This window comes from Cavia porcellus, unplaced genomic scaffold (genome assembly GCF_034190915.1).
Source record: "Cavia porcellus strain 051 isolate PalLab524CR breed Dunkin Hartley unplaced genomic scaffold, mCavPor4.1 scaffold_4, whole genome shotgun sequence".
NCBI lineage: Eukaryota > Metazoa > Chordata > Mammalia > Rodentia > Caviidae > Cavia > Cavia porcellus.
The window spans coordinates 66,506,278-66,521,282 of record NW_026947487.1 but is presented as its reverse complement, the minus strand read 5'-3'; the positions used below and the strand labels follow the sequence as shown (position 1 = coordinate 66,521,282).

The following is a 15,005-nucleotide window of genomic DNA, read 5'->3' as shown; positions in this document are numbered from 1 at the left end:
TTATGAGTATGATCTCAAGTTGCATCCATTTACCTATAAAAGCCTCAGTGTGGTCCTTCATTATAGCTGAGTAGTATTCCATTGTATAAAAAATAAAACGTCTTTTATATCCATTCCTCAGTTGATGGGCATTTAGGTTGTTTCCAAGATATAGCTATTACAAATTGTGCTTCTATAAATATGGATGCACATATATCATTGTGGTGGTATGTTTTCAGTTCCTCTGGGAATATGCCCAGAATGGCATATATGAGCCTATACATGTACCACTTTGTTCTGAAACCCTATATGGTTATTGTTTTGGGCTCTTTATTGTTGTTATTTATTTTTCACTTTTGTTTCTTGTTTTTCTCATATTTTGTTTTGTTAGTTTTGTTTTTACCTCTAATACAGAAAGGATACATGTACATGTCAAATGGGACTTCCAATCCCAGGTTTTTGAGGAACATTCACATTGATTTCCACAGTGGTTGCACCAGGCTACACTCCTACCAACAGTGCAGAAGAGTTCCTTTTCCTCCACAGCCTCTCCAGCATTTGTTATTGGTGGTTTTCTTGATCCTGGACATTCTTTCTGGAGTAAGATGGATCCTCTGTGTTGTTTTAATTGTCTTTAATGACCAATGATGCTGAGCGTTTTCCCATGTATTTATTTGTCATTTGTATTTCTTCTTCTGAGAAGTGTATTCATCTTTGATGCCCATTTTTTGATTGGGTCTTTGAACTTTGGGACCTGAGTTTTTAAAAAATCTTTTTATGTTCTAGATGGAATCCTCTGTCTGAAGGACAGCTGACTAAAATTTCTTCCCAATTCGTGGGTTTTCTTTTCACTCTGTTGGAGATTTCTTTTGACATGCAAAAACATTTTAATAAGACAAAATCCCAGTTATTAATTCTGGGAAACATTTCCTGTGCAGTTTGTTTTTTGTTCATGAATTCTCTGCCCACCACTATGTCTTCCAGATTTCTACTTACTTTGCCTTCCAGAAGATTTGGTGTTTCTGCTTTAATATTTGGATCCTTGATCCATTTTGACTTTAGTTTAGTGCATGGTGATAGGTATGGGTCTAGTTTTTGTTTTCAGCATAGGGACAGCCGGTTTTTACAGCACCACTTGTTAAAGAGGCTATCTTCTAGTGATCATGTTTGACCCCTTCATCAAAGATAAGGTGGTTGAGTGTGTTTGTAGTTGTGGTTGTATCTTCTAATCTATTCCATTGATCTTCAGGCCTGTTTTTACTCTAGTACCATGCTGATTTTATCACAGTAGCTTTGTAGTATGCCTTCAATTCAGTGTTTGTGATGCCTCCTGCCTTGCCTTTGTTGCCCAGAATTGCCTTTGCAATTCTAGGTCTTTTCTGATTCCAGATAAATTTTCTAAATGATTTCTCTAGATATATGAGGTATGTCAATGGCATTTTAATTGAAATTGCATTAAATATGTATAAAAATTTTGGGGCAATGAACATTTTCACAATGTTTGTTTTTCCTATCCATGAATAAGGAGTGTCTTTCTATTTTCTGAGAACTTTGATTTTGTTTTCCAGAGTATATAATTTTCATTGAACAGATCTTTTACTTTGTTAGATTGATTCTTAAGTATTCCATTTTTTGGATGCTATTGTAAAGAGTGTGGTTTCTCTTATTTATCTCTCAGAGAGTTTGTTGTTTGTATTCAGCTACATTACTGAATTTGGTTATAACATCTAGAAGTCTTTCAATGGAGTTTTGGGGGTCTTCTATGTAGAGTATCATGTCATCTGCAAATAATAATAAATATAACTTCTTCCTTTCCTAACCTTATTGATTTTAATTTTTTCTCTTATCTAATTGCTCTGGCTAATGTTTCCAGCACTACATTGAACAAGACTGGTTTTTAATGGACAACCTTGTATTGTTCCTGATTTCAGAGTTAAAACTTTCAGGTTTTGACCATTTAATATGATGTTGGCTGTTGGTTTGTCATAGATTCCATTTATCAGATTGAGGTAAAGATCATCTATTTCAATTTTTCATAGGGTTCTTATCATGAATGAGTGTTGGATTTTATCAAAAGCTTTTTCTGCATCTATTGAAATGATCATGTAATTCTTATCTTTGGCTCTATTGATATTGTGTATTATGTTTATTGATTTGTGTATGTTGAACCATCTCTGCCTTCCTGGGATAAATCTCACTTGATTGTGGTGTATAATCTTGATGACTTGCTGCGTCCTGTTTGCCAGTATTTTGTTGAGAATTTTTACATCTGTGTTCATTAGGGAGATTGGCCTGTAGTTTTCTATTTTGGTTGGATCTTTCTCTGATTTTGATACTAGGGTAACACTTCCTTCCAGGAATGAAGGAGAATTTCTTCCCTTTCAATTTCATTGAAGAGTTTGAGGGGTTTCGGCATTAATTCTTCCTTGAATTTCTTGTAGAATTCAGCTATGAATACATCAGGACCTTTTTGTTGGTAAGGTTCTAATTAAGTTTTCAATTTCATTAACTGAAATTGGGTTACTCAGCAGTTTTACATCTTCTTGATCCAGCTTTGGTAATTTGTATGTGTTTAGACATCTGTCCATTTCTTCTGTGTTGTCAAACCTACGAGAATAAAGGTTTTCAAAATAGGTATTGATGATTTTCTGTACTTTCACAGGGTCTGTAGTGATTTCACCCTTTTCATTCCTTACTGCATGAATTTGAGTTTTTTTCTTTCCTTTTTAAAATAAGGTTGGCTAGGGGTTTATCAATTTGTATTTATTCTTTCAAAGAACCAACTCTTTGATTTGTTAATTCTTTGTATTGTTTTCTTCTTCTCTTTTTTATTGCTTTCTCCTCGGAGCTTTATAATTCCTTTCCTTCTTTGGGCTTTGTTTTTTTTTTTTTTTTTTGTCTTTTTCGTTTTTATTGGTAGCTTTCCTGTTCACTAGCTGCAATCTTGTCTTTGAGATTTGAAAGTCTATTTTCACATTCATTCAGGTGGTTTTCCAGCTTTTAATGGAATTTTTGAATTCCTGGATATCTCTTTGAATTAGTTTCATGCATTCTGTTTGTTTCTTATATTATTCATTCAAGGTTTCCATCTTTTGGCAGTGCTGCTCTATCTTTTTAACTGTCTTCTTTAGATGTGTTCAGCATTTCTTTTATTATATTTATCATTTCTTGTTTTACCTGGGAGATTATTTCTAATCTGAGTTCCTTTACAGCTCCCCGGAGTTGTTTCTTTACCTCAGTAACTATCATTCCCGAAGTTTCAGGTGTGTGTCTTATGCTTTCTTCTATGTCCATGTCTCCTAGGCTTATTTGGGTTGGCCTGGAGGTTTGAGATTGTATTTTTCTCATTTGTTTTGTCATTTTCCTATATTCCCCTGGAGAAGCTGAATGCAAAGTTTTAGTTGCTTCCTTGGTTGAGGCCATACTGCAGGGAGTTTCCACAGTTGACTGGAGGCGATTAGTTGGGCCTTACCAGGTTCCTAGTGGCACTCAGTCTCCTCAAATGAGGGGAGTACAGTGGGCAGACCTCCAGTACACTCCACATGGCACTCTGAAGCTCCCCAGCTGCTGTAGGTTGCTGGTCAGGACTCTACCATGTTCTGAGTGGTTTGCCAAGACTGACAGCTAGATGGAGTATGTTGTGCAGGCCTTCAGCTCATGTCACACTGTGCACCACACCTCCCCAGGTACTCAGGGTCGCTGGGCAGGGCCCTACCAGGTTCTAAGCCAGATTGCGGAGGTTGCGTGGCTAGGTGGAGTTCACTCAGCTAGGTGGAATTCACTATGCAGGCCTGCTGCTGGTGCCATTCAGGCAGGAGGTTCTCCTGCTGCTCTGGGTTGCTGGGCGGGGCCCGACCAGAATTTAGAGTGACCTACCAATGCGTTGGCTGTTTGGGGATGCGAGGTGTAGCCCTACCAAGTTCTGAGCAAGGTGCCAAGGTTGCACGGCTGGAGTTCTCTGTGCAGCCCTTCTGCTGGTCCCTCTCAGTGCCAGAGGTTTCCCTGTCACCTGAGGTTGCTAGGTGGGTTTTCCTCTATTTTCTATGTTATTTTCTGTGTCGTTAGAATTATTTTATTTCTTTCTTACCTGCTAGATGTCAGCTAGTGAAACTGTTTGGGCTTACAGTTTTCTTTGTGGGAAATTTTTTATTCACAGAATCGATCTTTGTACTAGTCATGGAACAATTCTTTTTGTTCTGCTCTCGATAAACTCTGTCTTTTGAAAAATTCATTTCTTTCACGTTAGTTGTTGAATGTTTTGTGTATCCTCTCTAGAGGTTTTTCAATTTGTGTTTCTGAGAAACCATATTTTTGTTTCTTTTTTTTTTCTTTGATGCTTTTCATTAATTTCAACATCAATGAAATAACAACTATTATTTACTTTCTTCTATTTTCTTTCCTTCTACTAGTATTTAAAAAATAAATACTTTTTACTATTAATTTGCCGTTCTCTTTTGGCTTCTTAAAAGGGAATATAAGTTGACTTACTGTATTCTTTTTTTTCTAAATAAGTATTTAAACCAACAAATTTCCTTCAAAGTTTGCTTTATTTATATCCCACAAATTGTATTGTTTTTTATTTCCACTAAAATAATTGTATTTTATAATGTTTTTGATTTCTTATTTGATTCACAGATTTTCAGAGAAAAATTTATTTAATTTCCAAATATTTAAATATTTCTATTTCCAGATTTTAAAATTGATTCCTAATTCTATTATATAATAGACAGTATATATAGTCTGTATGGCTTCATACTTTTAAGTTTTTTCAAGTTTGATTTTTGGCTTAAGTGTTCTATAAAGTCAATTATGTCAATCTAGTTGATTGTGTTGTTTGTCTTTATATAGTTTTATTATTTTATGTCTACTAATTTTATCAATTTATTGAAGTCGAATTTTGAGATCTGTAGCTGTATCTGCAGATTTGTCTCTCTTCAGTTTTTTCAGTTTATGTATTTCAAAGCTCTGTTATTTAGAATATGCACACTTAGGATTATTCTGTCTTGATTGATGCTTTTGTAATTTTGATGCATTTAAAAATTATGTGATATACCTTTTCTAAAAATGTGCTTTTCTTGATATTAATATTGCTGTTGTTTTCTTGACTAATGTGTTTCTTTATTTTTCTATTTTTAAATTTTAATATGCATCTTTTTAAGTGCATTTCTTATAAATGAACAGTCATATTCTTTTATTCAGTCTGAAAATCTGCATTTTCACTGGAAATTTTGGGGAACTTATATGTAATAGAGGTATTAATGTGATTCATTTTAGGTTTTTCATCATTCTTTTTTTTCCCCTTTTTCTTTCTATGTCTCCTTTTTTGTTTCTGTCCTTTTTCTATTTCCATTTGAGTTAGTTTGTATTAGTTTGTTTTAAGCTATTGTTTTGGGTCACTACCAATATTTTCTAATTTTATTTACTATTATATGCAATATTTACCTTATAATCTGCTTTCAAGTTATATGTACTAGTTTATGCGTATTATAGTAATCTTAAAGCCATATACTTCCTTTTCTTTTTTCTTATTTTTTTGTTCCATTGATGGCATACATTTTTCTATGTAATAAACCTCAACATATGTCATTTTTTGAAGCCTCTTAAAAAACTTTAAAAATGAGAAACCTATCTTGTACTATATATTTATCTTAGATATTATACACAGTGAAGTTTTTATATGGTTTACTTTCCATCTTAAAGACTTCTTTTTAACATTTTTTATTGGAACTCTGATGAAAATTCTAAATTTTTCTTTTTCCTAATATTTAAATAATATAAGCATAAATATGAATATGTATTTTGCCTTTAGTTTTGAGGATTTTTTTGGTTGGATATAGAATTTTTCTTTCAAAACTTTTAAATATCATTACGCCTCTTATCCGATGCTTTTGGCATTTAATGTTGTTTACCTTTGTTCCTCTATTGTATATGACACCCTTCCCTCCTGGCTACATTTACTGTCCTCTATTATTTGTTCAAGTAATTAGACTATTCTGTGCCTTCGTTTTATGTGGCTTATCTTGCTTTTATTTGAAATCAAAATTGAAGATTTATAATTTTCTTTAAATTTTGAAAAATTTTAACAATTATTTATTCAAATATTTTAACCCATGTTTGGTAGTGGTTATTACATTAGATACAAACTGATAGACACAAAGAAATATCTATAATATGCTGCATAATTGCTTGTTTTGAGAATAATAACTAAGCTTTTAATATTGCTCTGTTTTTTTATAAATTGTTTTACCTATATTTAATATATTATTTCAGACAGTTCTAAAAATAAGTCCACTTACTCTGTATCCTCATAACCTAATAAAATATGATAAGCACAAAAAAATTCCAAAAAGGTATTCCAATAAGTTCTGCAGAGTAAGTTTCAGCTCTGTACTACTGGAAAGCAAACACTGAAAGAACTGTATTTGGGTGGTTGATTAGTGAAAAGTGGAGACATTTCAGCTGGGTATTAAAGGATATGTGCAAGTGTATTTGTTAGAGGAAGGAGAAAGAGAGACATGTCATATGAACAGCAAAGTATCTGAAAAGACTCCAAGATATGAACCAGGTTTTGGAAAACCTTTGGAAAATGATGAACCACTTATTGCTAGAGAAGTTGGGCTTTTGAAGAAAGAAATGTTATATATAGGTGCATCCAGGTTATGCGTGTCCATGAGTACTACACCAACACATTTGGGTTTTGAAATAGAAGTAGTGTATTGTGCTTTTTTTAGAAGATTAACTTTATAAAGATATTGAGATAAAGAAGACTCAATGAAAGCAGCTAACAATGTGGCATTGTTAACATCTTCACCAGGGTGCTTTTTTGCTTCCAATTTTCCTAATTTGTCTAAATTTTGTAGATATAAATAACTCTGTAGTAGTCCTTGAAGTGAGAAACTAACTATGCCACATCAGCTAGCTACTTGCCTTATTCTTACTCACATGGGACAGACTTTGCCCTGGCCTTTCAAATTGAGATATTTAGAATACTGGTGATTTTTTTTTTTAAAGTTTGGTGATTTACTGATCTGGGAAGGAAATATCTGAAACTAATAAGGATTCTTCCAGAAAATTACCTAGGGAAATATTAGATTTCCAAAACTCTGTCTCTATCCCTTTAAAATAGATAATTTAGAAGAGAATAAAAAATCTTGAAAATTAATGACAATTTTGAAATAGAATATTTTGTCAAAATCGAATTCATTTCATTAAATGCTTGAGAAGAATGCAACGAGTAAATGAGGTATGAATAACTGTGAGATGGGACAATTACCACCTCAGAAACAATATATTTGTAAAGTTAATTCCTCTTGAACATGAACAATCCCCTTACACTTGACCCCTTTCTATTGCCTCTCCCATGCTTGAACTCTCCTTGAACTTTGAAGATTCATCTTGAGAGTATGATATGGCCATCTCTTTTGCATCTGGTTATTTTAGCTCCAATTTGCAGCCCTAAAATGGCAATTATGGTGATATATTGCTCAAGTCACCCGACATGGATTAGTATCAGGATCAGCACATTTATGCACAGGAGTAGTGAATGGAGACTGCAGCTATGATTTTAAATGACTTGATTAATTCTGAAACAACATTTCAGAGTCCATTAGGTCCAGCAGGTGTTGGGGTACAGACTGTGCTTTTTCCCTAAGCAGCAAATTCGATCGAAGAGTCAAAGTATTTTAGATTCATGCATTTTCTTTCCTGGAATAATTCCTGTTCATTCTTTTATAAGCCCTAATATCCACTACTTCTCCTGGAAGAGATGCTTTCCCTGTTTTTTGTTTTTTTGTTTTTTGTTTTTTTTCGACTCAAGTTTCCTGACAGCTCTGTTAGAGCAACTTGCATAATGTGTTTAATTCTTGTTCAAGTAGTCATTTGCATGATAGAACTCCAAGTGCCCCTCTGCTAAAAGCTCCTGCTGACTCAGGTCAAAATAAGGCCAATTCTGCTGTTTATCCTAAGGCCCATTTCATCAGCCACTTGTGTCAAGGTTAGAAATGTGTCTGGTTAAGCCTTGGTTCATTGCCTTTTTTCCCATTACTAAATATACATGTGCATGACATGCATCTCCCTTCTGCCCTCCACCCCATCTGGATGTCACTGCTCTAATAAAAATGGGAAGGGCTGGGTTTTGCATTTAAGTTCTTTAGGGTTTTAAAATCCTAGATTCTTTGTCTATTTGCATGGATTCTAAGGTAACTTTGAAAAATTCTTACAATGGACCATTCATGCTTCATTACTCCCAATTCTTTTCTTTCCAACATAAAGAACATTATAATGGGGCTATAGTGCACCATTTGTAAAATAACCTTAAAACATGGTGCCATGAATTGCTCATTGTCTGTTCCCCTAGTGTAATGTATCTGTCTCTATTATGGCACATATTAACATGTGTAGCTATTCTTGCATTACCACGTTTGTTTTGTTTAGGAGCCATAACTTCTATATTTATGCCAATCATGTTCACTCATATATTCATCTACTCATTCAATACATTTAGAGCTTTTAATTATTTATATCTTGTGCTAGAGGCTCAGTAATTTTTTTGGTACTGGATATTATACTCATTTTTAACTATATAAATTAATATGTACTTGGAAGTCAAACAAAAAACAAGATTTTAGTCATCTGCAATTAATCCTGTCTATATAAATATGTAATGTAACAAAAATAGAGTGCAGATAGAAAATTTTGTAGAAATAAGATGCAAAACATTTAAGTTCTTGCATCAGTTTTTGTATTTGTTGAGCAACTCAAAAAAAGTCACAGTGTCTCTTTATGAGCTTTCTGTTTGTTCCACCCAATTTATAAAGTTGTTAAAAAGGTTGAATAAAAGACTATATCTAAAAATGTTTTGAAAACCATATGAAAAGTTATTTCAGCTGACTGTGAAAAGAAGTTGAAAGCATATGGTTATGTTTTAGATATGGTGTCCCTGGGAGTTATGTACATAGAAAGAGAGTTAATATTGATAATTAGTCAAGAATAAGTAAACTTATAAAATTACTCTGCTATCCAAGCCCCCAAATTACAAACTTATATATACATTTAATGTACTAAGTAATACTGGGGAAATATCCTCCCTAGGAAATGGATGGTAAATTTATCAATAACAGTTTAAGTTTTTAGTTTTCACTAAAAGAAACATAGTATACAAGAAGATGCAAATTATTTTAATTTTGAAATGTTATAAGTTTAGCTACATACTAATTTTTTATATTGGTTTAAAAATTGATTTAATGACAGAATAGCTCATATTATAGTTTACCAATACACGAACTTAGAAATGGAGACTTTCTCTATTCTATTATCTTGAGTTTCTTGTAAATTTTGAAACAACTGAGATATAGGACAAAAAAATGGGATAGATACAGATTCTTACAACTCTTAACAGACCAAATTAGTGGATAGTTTACACTTACGGCCAGAGAGGGCTTTTGAATACATCACCCAATTATAACCCTTACTTTGTCCCCAGGTTTGCACTCTCCTTTGTAGGGTAAGAGATAGCCTCACTTAATGCTCACATGGGAGAAGAGGCTCCAAAGCTTGGATCCTGCTGATAAACTATCTCTGAAAGATAGCGACCTAGAAGATGCTGAGCTGACCATGCTCAATTGCTTCTCCCAAATGTATCAATTAGATCAGTGTCTTCTCATGAGAGGAAGGCATTGAGGGAGAGAGCAAAAGTACAATATTCCTCCCATGTGCTCTTTGGGGAAGAAAGTGGAAATTTTCCTTTTGGTTTGAAAAATAAGTAGTTATTGTGTCCTCAATATATGCTTGCCATCTGTTACCCACTGGACATACTCTACCACAGCAGAAACTCAAGTTGTCATTACTGAAAATAGCAGTCTCTACTACACTTTGCACGGAGAAGACCACGGCCTTGGTCTTCTGGACCACTGCTCCAACCTCTACAGCACCAGTGCAGTGGGCCTGATAGGGCATCCATGTAAGGAAACCATAAAGTTGATCAAAAATTGATTTAACTCTTCAAGTCAAGCTTTCTTTTTCTTCTCTTCATTCTAGAAAACTAAAGTGGTCGGTTTTAAATGGTAAATGACCATATTCTTCAAATGTCTTAATAGATGTTAATAGTTAGGTTGATCAATCACTGTTGAAATGAATGAAAAGTATCACAATATTTTAGTACATGGTATTTTGTAAATGCTGTTATTCTGCTATTGTTTTATTATTTTAAATAAAACTTGTATAGGAAAAAACACCACTAAAACTGGATATACAGTAGTGGCTAAGTAGGAGGATTTCAAGTTTGGGCCAAACCTAGGCAACTTAGTGACTTAAGACCCTTAAAATAAAAATAAAAAGGGCTGGGGAGCCTTTGTGAGCAAGGCTTGAGTTCAAGTAACACACACACACACACACACAAACACACACACACACACACTGACTCGTTATATTTCACGGACCTTGGTTAAACATGGGTCTTGGTTAAACACAGTGCAAGGCATTGTGCCAAGCACTGTGGAACACATAAAGAAACAAAGACATAAATGATCTCTGTACACCTTATCTGAAAAGCTTCAGCCAGAGGAATTTACATCCTAGTGTAAACATACTGAAATAAGTTCAAATACTGGGAGGCCAAGGATACAATTCAGGGCCCCAAATAGAACAGAACAAAGTCAGAAATGTCTAGATTAAAACTAAATGAAAGGAGACTTTAGCACTAAGGACATGTCCTCCAAATGGTGGGAGGTGTATCTGAAAAGATGAAAACACAGAATCTGCCGAAGTTTTGTACAGCTGGACAATAGCACAAAACCCAAGTGCCTGCGAGGGAGCTTTGAATAGCTTCGCTAGGCTTTCAGTTTGAACAGAGGATTGGACAGAAGCTTCTCAGCCCTTGAAGCATGTGGGAGGGAAGAAGAAGACAGGCTATGAATATCTTATCCCTGAGCTTTTTAGTGGGAATAATGGATTTCTTGTCTTACCTGTATCAAGAGGTCCAACCCACCTATTCTAAACAAGCAAGACACTCCAGAAATTAAACCGGAATATCTTTATGCCATAGTAAGTTTTTATGAATTGGATCAATTTATAGAATAGCAAACTGTTAGTTCTTGATTTTTAAACAATTTCTTTAAAATTAATTAAAGTTTCTGTCATCTTCAGGGTTAGAGGAGATATGAATACCTTAAGAAAAATATCAGATAGGACTCAAGCATGCCATAAATATGACATTAGGCAAGTAAATAAATGTTGCCTAAGTTTCTCGTTTATATGTTCATATCCTAAAGCTTTTTTAGCCATTGACTCATTATAGAATTCTTATAGTTAGAAATATATTATAAAAATCACTTAAGAAATCTCCCACTCATTTCTGTAATGTCTCCTAAAGTGTCAGAGATGGGCTTAGGGAATGCATTACCTCCTAAACAACTCATAGGTTTTTATTTTTAATGAGTAGAAAGTTCTTTTTGTGTGTGTGTTGAGACAAAACCTACTACCTTGTGACTTCCCCTCCCAATCTAGTTTCAACCTTCAGACTAAAACAACCCAAGTCTGAGTTCCTCATCTGTAGATATTCTTCAAACATTTGTATGTAATGCTGGTGTTGTGATCTACTTTTTTTATTGAGACAGTTATATTTGGGTCCTTCAGTTATTTTTTCATGGCATATTTTCCAAAAGGATATTTTAGGAATAATAAATCTTTCTTTCTACTTTATATCATTGCCAATGATATCCCTCTTTATTTCCTTATATTTTTAAAAAGTCTTTTCCACATTTCTCTTCCCATACAAAATTATTGCAGGGTGATTTGGGAATACCAGAGTGTTGAACTTTACATGAACAGATGGACAGAGTTTAAGGGTTTGAGAGGAGATTACAGAACAAAGCTTCTTGCAAAGAAGGTCACTGTGCAAAAGTTTGCTATGTGCAGTTTGCCCATTAATCAGTTTCTGAGTGAGCAGAAAACATTGGCAGCCCATTTTCTGAAGATTTATTAGTGAATAAGCACAAAACAATTTGTCTAGCAAGTTTTATGTGGCCATGTATGTATATCTCAGTATGCTACTCTTTATGGGTACAAGCAAGAAAAACCATTTCTAAATGACTGAGGCCAAACATTTTTCTGTGGAAAGGTATTTTATTTTGGTCTTCCTTTATCTAAATTATGTTACCATGTGTCTCCACCACTGCTCTGAATGGACAGAGAATAGGCAAATTGAAATAGAAGAAAATGAGAAACAGAAAAATGTTTCATTCCTCCAATTTTTCATTCTTCTCAAATTGGCTTTGCCTAACTGTATTTTTTGAAGTGCGAATACTGTTATCCAGAAATGACTATTTATATGATATTTAAGAAAACTTTGATGTACATTACTTGTCATTTGAAACCATTTCTTTCTACATTTCAAACCATAGGAGGGTCATTCAGGCAAAAAAAAAAAATCCTTAGTTTAGTTTTAAGGGACAGGAATATAAAAGAATTGGAATGAATACTGAAGCCACCTAGAGACAATATTTGAACTGGAGTAATGTATGAGTGATGCTAAAGGTATTTTGGGGAGTGTTGAGCATAGTTAGGAGGTGCTGCCTGAGGACTGCATTAAAATGACCACCCCTTATTACAACTGCAGCAGCTGTGGTTGTCTCCAAACACTAGCCACTTGTTAATATTTCTTACCTGAGAAAATGGGTAGCCACACCTTCACATCCTTCAAAGACTGGAGAGCAGGCTGACTTCTTGCCTTGATGCACCTCCAAGGGACCCACTTTTCCAATCATCACTGAACTCCTCCTGGAGCCTCCCCTCCAAGCTCCCCTATCTCCATCCCTCCGAGGCACCAGCCTGACCCTAGCTGTGTCTCTAATGAATGAGGAGGAGTGGCAACACCCCACTGCCTGTCAGAGACCTGAAAAATTCCACTGAAATCTTTCTTCTGAAGAAGAATCTGACCTCAGATAAACAATATCCTTTGTTCACATTTCTCTGCTCCCCACCAAAGTGGTGAATTTTAACATTAGATGCTCAAGAAACATGTGCCAAGTAGGAAAGAGGGATAGACACATTTTTATTTTATTAACACTGTATATTCTTCTTCCTCCACGTTTCCAATTTTTCCCTGGCCAGCAACATAAAGACAGTTAGAGAGAGACTTTTGGTGACATTCCCTTTGTTTAATGAAGCTTGGAGTTATGGGCAAGTGCCTTGAACTGCCGTTATTATCTGCATGAGTGAATAAGGGCTGAGGGTCCAGATCTGTGCAGGGACTTTTATTGCAAATAGGCACATTGATCATTCATAATCAGCCCTACCAGGTCAGCACTGCTGCTGTACCAGCAGGCTCTGGAAAAGCTGACCAAGGAAGCATGAGTGCTCATAGATTATCTTAATATTCAAGCAGGGTAAGAACTTTCTTTTCTTACACACTCATATCTTTGCTTTCTTCTGACACAGTGACAATGGGAACCAAGACACATTTAAACTGTATTCCGTACAATTAATCACAGAGACACCTGCTGCGTATCTTAGAATTTTAAATGTTTCTGAAGTCTGACTTCTTCTAGAGGTGTATAAGGGTTTGTGCTTTGTTATCTGATGTAGCATACTACTTAGAGTACCGTGAAGGGGCTTCACTGTAAAAGCAGCGTCTTGTGATTTCCTAATGTTCCCACATTCAAAGTCATGTTCAGTAGAGAGCACTTACAAGAGATGATTCCTTGAAGCTTCAAAGTGAATGTGAACTCCAGTGTTCTCTAGTAAATTTGGAACTATGTTTTTGGATGCATCAATATCCTGTATAAAATTTAAACCTTGTGTAAATTAGTGTACTAGTGAAAGCCTGATGACTATGTTACTCTCATGATCCATCAGAGACATTTCTTTCTCAGCAGTGTCTGTGTGACTATTGGACCATCAGCACAATAACACAGGGACAATGAAAGGTGGATTTTATTTAGGTTAAAAATTTGGAAGACATTTTGCCCTAAAGAATAACAAATATAAGAAGGCATTAATCATCAAGGGTGCAAACATACTATTAATGATATAAAATTTGAGCAGTTTCTCAAATCAAAAAGGAATATTTTGAGATTAATAGCATATGATGAGAGCACTAGAAACTGAATTTGTGTCATACAGAAAATGATAATGCTACGCTATTGTGAGTTGAATATGCTTTGCAAATTATTTTTTTACTGATGATAAATTTGCAGTGTATATCCATACACTGTCATTTGTTTGATCTTGGGCCCACAAGTTAAATGTATGTTAGTGACTGAGAAGAGAAGGGGATTTTCTGCACTATGTGGATGATGCTCTCATGAGCTTGTTACCATAATTGCCTAACCAGTTATGCTGAGTCAGCACAGGATACATCAAAGAGTTAAAAGCAAAATGTGGCCAGCTGTTAAGCACTTCTTTAGGAGACTTCCTTCTGGCAATCCTGAGAATATAACCAAGGCCGCAATGCTTTTATCAAGTTGAGAAAGAAGGAAGTATTCTTTTGCAAAAATAGCCAAACATATATCTTTACATATGGACAGATTTTTTTCCACATTGTTTTCCATTTAAAATTATCCTAAAATAATCAGTACCCTTTAAGCTCTTATGACTGATTTATGCTTAGCTAAATATTTAGTCAATATTTAAGGTATTTGTAAATTCATTTCAACCATTAATTAGAGAAAACTGAACATAGAATTTTATTAACAAATTAAATTAATTTTATGGTTTAATCAGTCATTTTATAACTAGGAACTTTAAAGGCTCCAAATAGGTAGGTACAAACTATGTATTACAGTCTCTGGAGCAACCACTAAAATATGCAGAGATAGCTATAGATATTAAAATAGCATTTTAAAATATAGTTGATTAATAGTAATAACAAAGTAAAAATATGCAAGTGAATATAAAACTAAATAAGAAAATTGAAATGTAGGAAAACTGAAGATCAAAATGCTATCATATCAATAGTTGCTTTAAACTCACTAATTTTTTTAGTTATATAACTTTAAAAAATCAAGAAAAAGAATAGGCATTATAATTTT

General features: G+C 34.3%; 1 long non-coding RNA gene across 1 annotated transcript in view; it reads right to left on the bottom strand.

Annotated features, from left to right (window-relative positions):
* Positions 1 to 12,776, bottom strand: part of LOC134475608 (uncharacterized) — a 32,725-nt gene extending 19,949 nt beyond the window's left edge. The window contains exon 1 of the long non-coding RNA XR_010046789.1: positions 12,640 to 12,776. This is a non-coding gene — a long non-coding RNA (uncharacterized LOC134475608). The remainder of the gene's footprint in view (positions 1 to 12,639) is intronic.
* Positions 12,777 to 15,005: the final 2,229 nt, after the last annotated feature.